Raw genomic sequence first — 14499 nt, 5'->3', positions numbered from 1 at the left:
GCTTTATTTGGCTTTATACTCCACACTTTGTGTGTCGGAGTTAATCATGTTCCTTCTTGCAGTGCCATGACCTAATTATCAGCCCAGTAAGAACTCCCTCAAAAAATTGTAATAAGCTAATGCAATCCAACCTGTCCTGCTTTATTATTTCCTATGTTAACTAGTTCAGGTTTTAGGTATGGTATTTACCATACCTAAAACCATTTATTTTTCTTTCTTACTGCGTGTTCATTCCACATGTAGACACAAGTGTAATTAACCTAGAAAGCTGATGTACGTCAGAGCAGCTGACCTCTGTCTGGCTTTACCCTAGCCATGGGTGATTTAAAGACAGTTTAATACTTTAATCTGTAACGTATTTTCCCAAAAGGCACGAAACAGGTAACCTATAATGGCACGAGGAGTAGATACTTAATTTTCATAATGATTTCACATTGAAGATGAAAGAGCTACTCCTTAAAAGTGGTAGAATGGATAGTAAATTAATTTAAAAGTAATAAATCAGATAACTAAAACTGTTATCTCACCACAAAGCAGATTCAAGTGAGACTTCAAAATACTGTTTCTCTGCTTAACTTCACAGAAGTATATCTCTAAGTTTTTAGGTGATTAGTTTCCAGTTGGATTTTTTGTTTTGATTGTTCCTGTTCATCCAAAGGCACCTCTTCTCGTGCTTATAATTGAAGCATGTAATTAACGGTCTTGTCTCAAGGTGATTTTTTTTTCTCCTTATGTTTTGTATAACTAAGCTTCCCAATCACATGTCCATGTTTCTGGCAAGGGTTATCAGGGACCTCTACCTCAGCACTCAAGCACCTCAATCTGGTGTGGACGCTAGGGCTTACCGATACAGGTGTGCAAAGCCTCCAGCATACTTGAGCTTTGATATATTGATATATTAAAGCTTATGAATATTGCATAACAACCCCCTGCTTGGAACACGCCGGCACAACACCCCTCTGTGCTCCAGGGGGGTGTTCCTCACTGTTTCACAGCAGTTGCTCTTCTTGCTGCCGGCGCCAGCGCAGCCATCTGCCCGGGCGCTGGGTGCCGCCGCCCGGGCCAGGGCTCTGCGCGCACTGCGGGGACTGCGGGCAAAGGCACCGGGGCTGTGGCCCCGCGGAGGGGAAGACGAAGGAGGGATTCGGTGACCTCTGCCGGGCTAACAGCCCCCTGCGCGGGCACGGAAGCCCCTCGGCGAGAAGTGCTGGGGCAACACGACACGTCCCACCCGGCCGGCCGGTAGAAAAACGCAAGAAACCAGAAGACGCAGGCGGTCGGCGGCGGAGCGCAAGTTTGGGAGCCCGCCCGGCGCAGGGGGCGGCGCGGGGGCGGTGCGAGCGGCGCGGCGGGGCGGGCGGCAGCGGGGCCGGGCGGGAGCGCTGCTGTCCGCGCCGCGCCGGGTGCTGAAGGGCGCCCGCCGCCTCCCCGCGGCGCCTCGGCCCGCGGAGCCTCCCCGCGCCTGATCCCGCCGGGAAGCGCCCTGCCGGCAGCTGCGCCCACTTTGCCCCGGAGTAGTCGCTCCCTCCCTCGCTCGCTCACCGGATCGCGGCGGAACCGCTTGTGGCTTTGTTAAAGGAAGAAGAAGTGCTCCTCTCTTTGCGATTTGCACGAGGACCCGTCGAGCTGGGGGTTTTGTTTTTTTTTTTTTTTTCCCTTGTGGATTTTAGTAACTCTTGGACAAGGTAAGCAGCAATACCAATATATACACACACACACATACGTATTTTTTACATAAATGGTAGCGGGGTGCTGGGTGGGATGGAGCAGCTGGCAATTAAAGGCAGAGCAAAGTTGGAAGCTTGGTAGCCTTAGGTCAGTGTACGGGCAAGGCTTGGAAAAAGGATGCAGCTTTCAGTGAAAAGGGCTCCATAAACAAAAGATGAATCGAAGTGAAAAGTTCAAGGTTTATTTTTACTGATAACAGGCTCTCTGGGTGATTTTTAAATGGTTGAAAATGTTTTACATTAGAAATCTTTAATATTATAGAAATATCTCAAAAGATTACAGCTTCTACTTTGTATAAAAACCGATTTGGGGGGACTAGAGAAGCTCTGGTTGATTCTGTCTGGGGGAGGACAGGATATGCGAGGTCATTCTGGGAAGTAGAGAGTAAAGAAGGAATTAAAGAGGATTTAAAAGCATAGCCGCATGTTGCTCTGTGTTCTTGTGCGTGCCTGTATACGTGTGTAACAGAAGGATGGTGATGCCCTGTTACTTGACAAACAATTCAGCACTGTAACGCTGTCAACTTGGGAAACAGCACCTTTATGAAAGGGATCATCACCACCTCTGCCTCCAAGGTCAACATGGGATGTGTGTGTCTGTGAAAGTCGTGAATTTTTGTCCTTTGATGTTGACTGAACATCAGGCCTGCTCCCAGGCTGCAACTAGGCGTAAATGAGGATCTTGGATTCAATAATAGCATATTATGTTGCACTTGTAGGACTGCTGTTGTCAGTAATTGAATAGAACTGAGAAGTGTGGGCAGATGTAATGTCTTTTTTTTTTCAGCAGTGTTTAACATTTCGTGAGCTTGGTACAGAGCTCTGCTTCACAGAGGAGTTTGCTGCTGCTTCAGTGAGTTGTCAGAGTTGTGCACATGCAGTGCTCAGTGCTATACAGGGATTTCTGCACACACAGAGCTGAGCGCTGTGCAGTGACTTCTGCACACGCAGAGCTGAGCACCACACAGGGGGGTCTGTCTGAGATTAAGGCAGATTCCCAGAGGGAATAGGCAGCTGCTGCTCCAAGCCAGTGCTACTGATATAACTCAACAAAATAAGCAGGCAAATGAGGTCCCCACCTTGTGTTTTTTAGAATTATGTAGCATTTCATACTCTTTTGGTTGTGATGAATTTTCTTAGGAACTGGGACCTAAACCACAAGCATTTCTCTACACAGATGCTCTGCACAGGTGCTAGCAGTTGTAGTAGCTGTGAGCATGAAGTAACTTTCGTTGATGGGATGAAGCTGATGAAAGGAGGCTGCTTCTTAGTATTGTGGCATTTTTTTGCTCCTGCATTATTTCCTTAATGTTAAAGTGGGTTCTGGTTTGCTGTATGTTTGTATCAGCTGGAGTATAAAGATAACCATCAGGCAGCAGCACAGAGCTACTAATGGGTAAAGTTGAAAGCTAGAAAAATGAGGAGAGAGTAGTTCAGAATGCTGAGACATTCATTGCATTTGGGTAGAATTAGGAAATATATTTTTATAGTTCTTTCCCCCGTCATAAAACAGCTCTCTCCTTCCTCTCTCAACAGTAGGGAATGAAAGTTTATTACATAGCACTTGCACTAGTTGCAAGCCTTCATTAACAGTCTATCCATCAGCTAAGACAGCTTTTATCATCTGTCATTGACGTGAATATTGATTTGCTTTGAAATATTTTGATATAATTTTAAATTATGTCTTTTAAATTATGGAGATGCAGGATGTTTACTTTTTGAAGTAGACACTACAAAATTATTTTGAAAAAGTTATTCTGAACCATGTGATGCAGATGCTATGATAATACTGAGGGGGGAAAAAGACCCACAGCATTGCAACCCAAACCCACTAATTATATATCTAAACTTTTAATGTTTATACAGGGCCTGAATCTGCAAATCATTGTTCACTTGAGTGGTCTCTATTCATACACATAGCCTTTTTCTTGTTAACAGGACTATCTCCATCATTACATGATTAAAAGTCATTGACCTTTCTGAGATCAGTCACTTGACCAGCATAAATCAGATTATAAACTTTGATACCAAGACATTAATTCTGTGCTTTTAAATTTATATCTGATTGTATTTTCTATGTAAATTTTGCTTTCATTTGTATTAGACTGATTTATTTGACAAATTATGTTTGAAAAATGGGTATTTGAAATGATACATATACTCCGAAAGAGATAAAATGGCACTGCTATTTTTCAACAAAATGGTGTTCTCAATATATGTATACATTGTGTGGTCCATAGCCATTTTGGTCATTGGTTCTAACTAGAAGAAGTCTGTCTGCAGTGTCTGCAGTATGGTTGTCCAAGCATATTTGTCAACTTGTAATAATATGATTTTCTATAATATGCAGTTCCAAATCCTTTATCAACATCACACAAAAGTTGTTAATGGCTTGACCAACCATGTGACTGCAGAACTAATATGAAATCAGGGATGAGTTTTGTTAGAAAAACAGGATTTAGAGAAAATTCAAGTTTCAAGAGCTACCTTATGGATCCTTCTTAAGCTGACCAACACACAAAGGTGTGAATATGAGGGCACACGCTTACAACTATTGAAAATGTAAGCATATGCACAACCCTGTCAGGGATCCAAAGCTTACTTTTTCCAGTGGATCACTTGGTTATTTCCTGGTTTAAGGCCTTTGACAGCAAATGCTGATTGGTAATGGCTCAAATATTCTGGTTGCTCCATTCTAGGTGTGTTCTGGATCTACCTAATCATGTCAGTTTTTCATCCTGTTTCTGTTAGTGTGTGAGTTTATCCAGTAATCCTCACTATTTGTTTAAAAGCAATATTCAATCTTAGAATAAAACAACTGTTACAATCACATAAATTATGTCTTTTAAAAATACCAAACTTTTATTTTTCTTAGAAAAATGCATACTGTCCTAAATTGTGACTTCATAGAACTTTTCAGAAAATACAAAGTTTTGTGTTACTCTTCTTTTAGAGACTATAAAATAATATTAAAAACAAAGCTCTTCTCAGTTTTGTTAGTTTGAAATCTAAAGATGGAGCTCCAAGAGGAGCTCTTCTTTTAGCACTTCCAATTTAGTTCTTCCATTTAGCACTTCTGAACTTGGCTTTGATGTATCAAAGGTCAGAGGTCCAATGAAGTTCCGGAAGTCATTTCTGATTATTATTCTCCAGACTGGCAAATATTATGGGATAATTGTGGATGTTAAATGTTGCTGGAGTGAATCAATGGCTCAAGGGGAAGCAATGACTCAAATGCCACTCTTGACTTTGTTCTACAATTTTTCTAAGCAAAAGCAGGACCATATTTGCTAACCATTTAGTGTAGCTTGGTCTGTTGTGCTACATAACTTTAAAGTAAATAGATTAGCAAGTTTGTTTGTAAATCTGTTTAATCTTGTTTTTTAGTTCAAGCTGCTATTTTTTTTACCTTCGGAAGCACAGAGAATAGCTGTCAGCAAATGAAAAAACTGGAAACTTGTTTGCATATGATATTATACATATTTAATACAGCATGCTTTTCCCTGACCCTTGGTAGACAGAAAAGACAACAATTTCATATTATCAGAAGAGCAGCAAGTCAAATATTTTCTCTGTAGCAAAGAGACATTGAGAAAGCTGTGGGCTGACCAAGAGCAGCGGTAGTCTAGCCCCTCTGAAAATAGTGCCATGTGAAATTCCCTCTAACACCTCCAATATCAAAGGTTACTACTGCCCAGGAAGATTATTCAGGAGAAATCAAACCCACAACTTTATTTACTTCTGTAGTATTTTACAAATTCTTTCTTTAGGTTTTGGGTTGAGTAACCTCTAGTTACAAAGTTCTGGTAGGTTGTGTTCCTTTCTAGATGATGCATTTGTTAACAGATGTGTCTTCATTTTGATGGGCTAGTGCAGATCAAGGAATTACTGCACAGTTACTGTTGCAGAAGAACTTCAAAAAGGCTCCCTAATTGTTGGTATCTTTCATTTCCTTTATGCCATTGTAACTTCTGTTTGTATTGGCTAAATATACTGGCCAAGAGAGGTTGCTGTGGTTTAGCCAGGCACTATTCCTTACCAAGTGGGAATGAGAATGACTGGAAATGTGTTATTTTGTTATCCATTTTTAGCTTTATTTGATAGCAACGTTTATGCAGGTATTTACACTTTCTATCCTAGAAATGATCATGGTAAGTCTATTCAAGTAATCATTCTTTATACCATACACTATGTAAAATTAGTGGTGAATTATTTGGCTGCATTGCTGAGTCCTGCAAATCTTAAGAAAATAAGAAGTTCTAAAGAGTTAAATGAGGGGAGAGTTGGCAATGCTTGCACTGATTGCTTGAAGTAGGTTGAAGTTCACAGTTTATTTGCATTTGAATTAACTGAGGTTGGTGTCCAGCAGTGCTTTTCAGTGCAGACTTCAGAAAGACTTTTTTTGTGCAATAAAGTACTTGAAAATGTTAGATGGAAGATGAAGGATATTTAAAATACTTCTTTCTTTTCCTGACAGAGAGAGCTTTCTTCTCATTTTATTCCAAGTGAGGCTTATTGTAATCTGAAATATTTTTATGACTGAATAGGCAGTCTTGTGGTAAAAGCCACTATCATTTTCAGATCAGCATATTAAAAACTTTCTGAAAGTATTTTTAGTTCCTTCATAAAGAATTTCCTAATATCTTCAAAAAGAAACAAAGTAATTTGAAAGCAGCTTATAACTTTAATCAGATAAAAAAAAAACTTATTACTAAAAATACTCTTTTATTAAATGATAGGAACTTCTAGATTATTACTGTACATACTTTTGCTTCCATTAGGAAATAAAATATTTTAGAGGCTTTCTGCATTGTAACTCTGAACTGTATGTGTTTTTGTTATTATAGCAGACTTCTGTCTTCCTAAATAATATGTAAGTCATTATATGCATTTAAAAAAATCAACGAAATTCTTACATGATGAGCAATAGAAAGAAACTTTGTTTTCAAAGAGCTTGCAGATTATGATTTGTTTCAAAGTTCAACATTTCAAGTTCTATTTCTTTTATGTATTTTCTTTTGTAAACTTTACTTAAAACACTGCTATAACTGATAATATATGTTGTTCATGGGTTTTATTATATTTTGTTATAAATGATTGCTGGGAAAGAAAAAACAAAGCAATTTCACATCATTCTGATAGATCAATAGAAATCTTGAGCCATATGCAAAAGCAGTCAAAAGAATAAATGCAACCTTTCATTCTGTTACAGTGTGAATACAGTGCACTAATGTTACAATTATTTATGCAATTGAGGGTTGTATTTGGTGGCAATCATGGCCTCTCAGTGATTACAAGAAACATGCAAGATTCAAACACATTTAGTATATACACAGAAAAGACAGTGTATATCTGCTTTCTGAGGACAAACTGCAATGGAAAGCTAAATGCACATGAATGAATAATTCACAAATACCTGTGATTTAGAGTTGCAGTGGTCCAAATTTGTATTCATAGAGCAGAAAATAATCTATTGTATCTAAGTAAAAGAAGAGATGCACTTTGTAAATTTTGAAAATGCTTTTGCATTTATATTTTAACAGAAAGAGAATTATTAAGTCACATTTTGGAGAGGTTTTTGTTCCTTTTGCATCATCATTTGTAGCAGTGTCTAATTTTTCCCTCCTAAGGGTCTGGTTTGAGTCTGAAATCAACACAAAGCAGAAGTTTTTGTAAAATGTGACATTTGTATAACATCTTGGTTAGCTATTCACTTTTTATGAGAGATTTGAGACCTAAAAGAAATCTGAAATCTGGTAGCTTTGTTAAAGGCAGATTTTCTCAGTGTTTTACAGATATTCCTCAAGTCTGAGAGGTGAATGCTCAGAAAATTCTCTGAAAGACAGTATCATTTGCAAACATTTGCTTAGTTATCTCTGCAGTATTCACAAGAGTGCAAAATCTGATATTATCAAGGAAGGAATGTTTTAGATTGGAAGGGACCTTAGAGATCATGTCTTTCCAAACCCCTGCCATGGGAAAGGAAACTGTCCACTAGGCCAGGGTGCTCAAAGTCCATCCAGTCTGGCCTTGAACACTTCCAGAGCTTGGAATATCCACAGCTTCTCTGGGCAAGCTGTGTGTCAACACCCTCATAGTGAAGAATTTCCTCCTAATATATAATCTAAAACTGCTCTCAGTTTAAAGTTACTCTCCCTCATCCTATCACTACATGCCCTTGTAAAACATACTTCTTCATCTTTTGTGCAGGGTCCCTTTAGGTACCAGAAGGCCTCAATGTGGTCTCCCTGGGACCTTCTCTTCTGCAGCCTGAACAACCCCAAATCTCTGAGCCTGGAGAGGTGCTTCATAGGAGAGGTGCTCCAGCCCCCTCGTCATCTTGGTGGCCCTCCTCTGGGCTCACTCCAACAGGGCCACATCCTGATGTTGGGATTCTCAGAGCTGGATGCATACTCCAGCTAGGGCCTCACAGGAACAGAATGGAGAGGGAGGATCACCACCCTTGACCTTCTGTCCACAATTCCTTTGCTGCAGCCCAAGATTTTCTGTGCTCCGAGTGCACATTGCTGAGTCATGTTGAACTTCTTGTCAACCAGCACCCCCAAGTCCTTCTCACCAGGGATGCTCTCAATCTGTTCTCCACCCAACCTTTATTTGTACTTGGGATTGCCACGACCCAGGTGCAGGACCTTACACTCAGCCTTGTTTAACTTGAAGAGTTTTGCAAAGTCCCACCTCACAAGCCTGTTCAGGTCCTTCTGGATGGCAGCCTTTCCTTCTAGTGTGTTGACTCGACGACACAGCTGAGAGTCATTGGCAAACTTGCTGATGATGCACTCAATCACACTGTGCATGTCACTGCCAAAGATGTTAAGTAGTGCCACTCCCAATACCAACCCCTGAAGAATGCCACTTGTCTTGGTCTCCACTTGGATATTGAGCCATTGACCACAGCACTGACCACAGCATCTGACCATCCAGCCAATTCCTCATCCACTGAGTGGTCAATGCATCAACTCCATTTTTTAGACAAAAAATTTAAATTAAATTTAGGGTTTTTTTTTTTTTTTTTCTTTTAAAGTAGCATCTAATTTTGACTGTGAGCCCTTTTCTCTCTGCTCTGTTTCAAGATTGGAAACGTAAGTTCATCTCATCATCAGTTTTTGCAGTGGAAAGGCCACAGAGAAAGAAGAGAAGCCCATTATGACAGTACTTTGGGTTTGTCCTTGTCAAGTGGAATTAAGTTGCACAGATCCTCCCTCTCCTTGTAACAGCCAAGGTTAGACATAACCTCAGCTTCAGTGAGAAATTGATGTTTTTAATCTTGAGGGCTGATTTTTAAGTTGAAATACAGTTCATCACAGAGCTGCTCTTCCATATTATCAAGTACTTTGATAGAGAGAAAATTCTTATTTAAAATAAACTACGAGACACAGCACCAGACTATGATAGTTTGAAGACTGATTATATTTTTCATTTACTTCCTGTGCTTTTTAAGGTGAATGAATCTTAGCTAGTATATTGGAGAGTTAAAATACTATTTTTTTTAATTGTTTGTCCTCTAACCTATATATTTGTTCTCTAATCTATATATTTGGTCCTCTAACCTATATGTTATGTTTCTATCTTTCATTTATCCTACCTTTATATTATCATGTAATTCAGAATCCCAGTGATAATTAGTGCTATGGTAGTATTTCAACACAAAAAATATATTTCTCTTTTAGATTTTTTGGTATTTGTTCAAGGCTGATTTTAATAAACAGTAATATTCTGTAAATTTTTTTCTAGACCTAGATGCATGGGCTGAATTAATTGTTTCCTTGGGACACTGAAAGAAAAAAACATAATTGACATCACTCCTGAAATTTAACTTTTCTATAATGTTAATTATTTTTTGAACTGAAGATAGTTTTTCTAGTGGATTTAAACTGTGCTGCTTAGCTATAGTTGCGTTTTGGCCTACTCTCTAATAGTAAGCTGATTCTCGTATTTTATGCTTGGAGAATTTTTCTCACAGAAATATTTGAACAATCTACATTTGTATGTTCTTGATGAAGTCAGCAGGGTGGGGGATGATTTTCTGCATCTTGGAGGTTGCATTTGAAACATTAGTAGATTGCTTCAAGCATCAGATCTTAAAATTGGTGTCCCCAAAAGACAAAAAATCTAATATTTTAATATATATTTATGTCCTTTATATCTTTTCTGTGTGATAGTCACATACATCTACTGCTCTAGGCTCTCAGTAATCTCTTCCATGCATAAGTAAACTTCTGAAAGGGCTGCTATGCTTGTCTTTGTAAAAATATACATGATATACACATAAATCATTAACAAATCCATACTGAAAATTTTATTTATACTTCCAAAGTCTCAGAAATCCATATTAAAAAATAGCATCCCCCATTCTCATGGTTTCTCAGATAGAACAGCTTTCACATTAATAAAGAGATTTAAATGAAAGTTTGTGATATAATGTGCTGACTCTAATGATTTAGAGTGCTTTTTATTAATTTATGTGCTGCATCTGACTCTTCGATGAACAGTGTGAAGTATTATGGCTAATAATTTCAGTTTTATCATTCTCTGCTTGCCTTTTGAGAGACAAAGATCCAATCTGAGTGAGTTAGACTTGTATTTTTTATAAGTTGGGCATGTTTCTGGAGTTATGAGTAAAAGGTGAAAGAAAGGCTAAAGAGCTGACCACGAAGCTCTCAATGGTTAAAAAAAATAAGCAAACAGATTTGTTCCTTTGTTATTTTTTCTAATAAAGAAAGTGAGCAGGTGCTTGTATGCATGGATGGAAATTCCAAATTTTAAAATTTTTATTGTTTAAGTATTAAGGGTTGAGTGCTAAATATTTCCCATTAAGAAAAATGTCTTCACTAAAAGGGTGGTCAGGCATTGGAACAGGCTGCCTAGGGGAAGGGGTTTTGCCACTGTCCGTGGAAGTGGTTGAGAAACGTGTGGATGTGTCACTTGGGGACAGTGTTTAGTGGTGAGCACAGCTGTGCTGGGCTAAGGATTGGACTCAGTGATCTCAGAGGTTTATTCCAATGATTAATGATTCAGTGATTCTGTTCGGTTGAGGCTTTTCCAAAAAGAGCTATGAAAAGAGTTGTGGTGTTATAGATAAGCATTGCAAAAATCATTCATAATTGTTGGGGTTTTTTTTCAATATTCAAAGTAAGGACTTCTTTAAAACTTCCCATACATCTGATATCCTTAACATCTCAGATTATAATTTTGATTTTCAACATCAACTTTCTTATCCCAGCATGCAGCAGAAGGTTTCTGTGCCATAATGATTTGTATCCATCAACCATGAGACCCACTTTGGTGTTTTAAAGAAAGGAAAATATTTGGGAATTTGAGGGATTTTAAAGCGTCTATTCACCATTTCTCTCTAAAACTGGATTTCTGAGGTTGCCGTTGGTAAAGTAAACCAATTTACAAGCCACAGCAAATTTAAGGGGGGGTCAAGAAGGAATACCATTTGCTGCAAGAGTTTATTGCTATCACTCTAATCAGTGAATATTTAAGGAAAAGTATCTTCTCAGTTATTTTCTTCTTTGTTCTGTGTTTAGACTAGGTTTATAAAAAAAATAATCATTATGAATTTTTCATTGCTTTTGACTAGTGTCTGAGGGATCAGTTCCTTTACAATCCTGTAATAATTGCATTGGAATTATTTGTGTGGGACAGAAATAATGCATAAGTAATTTCCTTTTATTTCTGGTATTTAGGTCCATCAGTAATTATGCACTTTGTTTTTCCTGTGTTATCTTTTGCATTGGGTTTGCTTTATCTATTTTTGATAGTAATTTATTTCACAAAAGGCCTTTTGGCTTCAAAAAACCAGTTTTTTGTGTTAAAGACTGTGAATTTAATTAATATCTATAATAAGTTTTAACTGTTCATCATGTAGCCTTTGCGTGGAATACAAAATGTCAACTTCACAAATTAAAACACCTCCATAAGAAACTTAAATTGATGCACAGTGAAACAGATAAGTGCTATTGAAAAGAGTCAGACTGCTTTAAAATGAGTATGCAGTGTGTATGGAGGTTCTACTAATTTGCAAAGATATGAGGCCTAAAAGTGAAGTTTCAGAGTTGAAATTTCCTGATTGAAAAGAGTACATCTAGGCAAAAATATTATTCTGAAGTTTGTTAATAAATACAAGTGGAGGAGAAACAATAGACTTTTCTATAGTAAATATTTTTACAATTTAGTTATATTTCATAGAAAGCCATGGGGGGGGTTGGGGGTGGGGGGAGAAAAGCTGGTATTGTCATGATGTGGAAATTTCATCTTTGAATTTTTGAATATGAAAAAGTACCTTTTAAGAAGTGTTGCTCATAAATTTCTAATTTAGGATATTTCTGAGTTTTCCTAGTCTTTCAAGACTATCAAGAATTGGAGTACAGAAAATAGAAGGTTATGCTTTCTAGGAGCTGAACAGTATGAACAGGAGTTGAATCCTGCTGCTCCTTTTGGCTTGTACTAATATACACCTGTACCCAGAAAAAGACACAGAACTGCTCACAAGTGAAGTGTCAGAATTGGGCAGATCTGGGCTTAAAGAACAGAGTGGAAAAGGAGCAGTAAATGAAATAAAAAACCTAGTAATTGTACATACAAATTACCAAAAACTTTAGTGTGTGCTGATAAGTATTCTTACGGGGAAGGAGTTATGGACGAGAAATTTTGTTTCTATTGCTCTATGTTAAGAGGCAGTGTTATTTTTCTCTTCAGCAGGAATTAGATTTTAGTGTAGGATATTTAGGCAGAGGGCAAAAGCCTTTGGACATATTTCACTAGAGAAACTCTTCTTGTTTGGTGACTATCACTCTTCTTGTTTGGTGGATTTTTGGGAGTGAAAACATTGATGAATAATCCTAAACCAGAAGAATGTAACTCCTTATCCACCAAAGGATAAGGGAACTAGCTACTTCCCTTAAATACACAAAGGAGGAGAAGAAAAGTCTGCAGTAGCTAAACCTGTGACTTTGTAGCTACTTTTCTTTCTTTCAGTTTCTAGTGGAGGAAAAAAAAAAGTGCTACTACTAATGGAAAAAGAGAAAAAAAAAATAGCTTTTCTGTGCTCCCAGACTGAAAAGTGGTATGGTTACATTTACATTAATATTATCATAGCAAGTTTGCATCAGTGAAAATATGAAGATAAATCAGACACCATATGTGCAGCTCCACACTTAATTACTAGACGAACACTTCTGTAATGAAGATTATGGTATTGTTTTGAAATTTGCATCCTCCTTTTTATCCTTGCATGCATGTTATTTCTGGCCATCTGCAGGCAATATTATAAAATTAGAGCCAGTGAGCAAATCTAACAACAGAAAACTATTAATGGTAAAAGTCAATATTACTAAAGAATAGTCCTAAATTTCTGGATGTTCATGAAGGGCTGTTATGACCAGAAAACCACCCTAAAAACTAGAATGCTGCTCTAAGATGGTATTTACAATAGATAAAATTATAGATAATTGAGAGTCACAATAGCAAAAAAGTCTTCCATTTTGCTGTGGGATTCTTGGTCACATTTATTGTCACAAGAATGTAAGAGAGATACTAATGTACTAAGCTTGCTAAAACAGCCTGTCAGTTATATCTTAAATAAGTTGATTTAAAGTTTATTGTGTTCACTTTAATGTGACTGGGCAAGTAAAGCTATGATCAGAGAATAAGGTGTGCAGTTTCACTTTGTAGCTAAATAGATTAATAGTATTAATTGAACTGTGTTGGGGTCATGCGGCAGTTACCTGCTCTGACCTCAAGCAGTCGAGAAGCGCCGGCTAGCGCTGCCTTTGTGGGGCTGGGTCCGCCACGTGAGCGGGCGCTCCAGGGTTATGGCATTTGCCTCCCTGGTAGGGCTGAGCACTGCGGCCTGGGTAACGCAGCTTTGGTAGCTTCACGCTGAGAGGAAGCGAAGGGACGAGAGGACGACACTTGTCTGCTGGTCCAAAGAACATTTATTCCCCCATGCATGGTGGGATGCTCTCTGGACTGCATGCAGTGACAAATGCCGACGGACAAAGGACTGCAGCAGATTAAGTAGGGGGTGGGCGGACAGAGGTGGAAACCTGGCTCGCCCTATAGGGACAAACGACAGGGGAGTGACATAGATTATAACAACCAATGGTAACATAACAGAGGTGGGTACAGCATTCTGAGACAAATAGAAGGGCTAAGGTAGGGTGATTGATGCAGAACTTTCATGAAGAAGCAGGGAGTGGTTACAAGATTGACACCCTGACAAGGAGTGACAGCCCCTGACTGACAGAACGATGTAAGAAGAAAACTGGGAGAGGTAAGGAGATTGACAGGTCTGAGTGACAGGAGCTTTCGTGGTAAACAACTTGTAGCAAACCACTGTGAGGGGAAAAATAGGGGTGTACAAGGAACAACCTAACAAACATTAATAAAATCCCTGACTAAATCAACCCAACCTACAACAGGGTCACTGGTATCCCTCACATTCTATTACACCTGTTGATCAGTCTTTCCTTTCCATCTACTGGCCAGTGATGTTGATATGAGTGGTGAGCTGGATTATGGAGCTGATCTGGCTAGAAATGAACCTTTTCCTGCACTGCTCTCCACCTATCAGTTAGAATATCATGGTCAAAGATCAGTTTAAGCTCTCATGGAACAAGACAGCTTCCTTCAGAATATGTAAAACTGATTTGATTTCAGCCAGTGTGTTACTGTAGACATAGACTGTAAAAGTAATTGTCTGGGATAAAACCTGAACAAAGCAGTACAGTCTTATGACTTTCGACAC

The 14499-nt window shown here is 38.6% G+C and overlaps 1 protein-coding gene across 1 annotated transcript in view; it reads left to right on the top strand.

The window, feature by feature from the left end:
• The first annotated feature begins 1659 nt into the window (after positions 1–1659).
• FSTL5 (follistatin like 5) overlaps positions 1660–14499 on the top strand; it is a 273043-nt gene continuing 260203 nt past the window's right edge. Inside the window, exon 1 of the mRNA XM_053941595.1 lies at positions 1660–1685. The gene's annotated coding sequence lies outside the window, so the exon portion shown is untranslated. The remainder of the gene's footprint in view (positions 1686–14499) is intronic.

The sequence above is a fragment of the Vidua chalybeata genome, chromosome 4 (genome assembly GCF_026979565.1).
Source record: "Vidua chalybeata isolate OUT-0048 chromosome 4, bVidCha1 merged haplotype, whole genome shotgun sequence".
NCBI classification, from domain to species: Eukaryota; Metazoa; Chordata; class Aves; order Passeriformes; family Viduidae; genus Vidua; species Vidua chalybeata.
The sequence above is the reverse complement of the archived record's forward strand: the minus strand, read 5'-3'. Positions and strand labels throughout refer to the sequence as shown.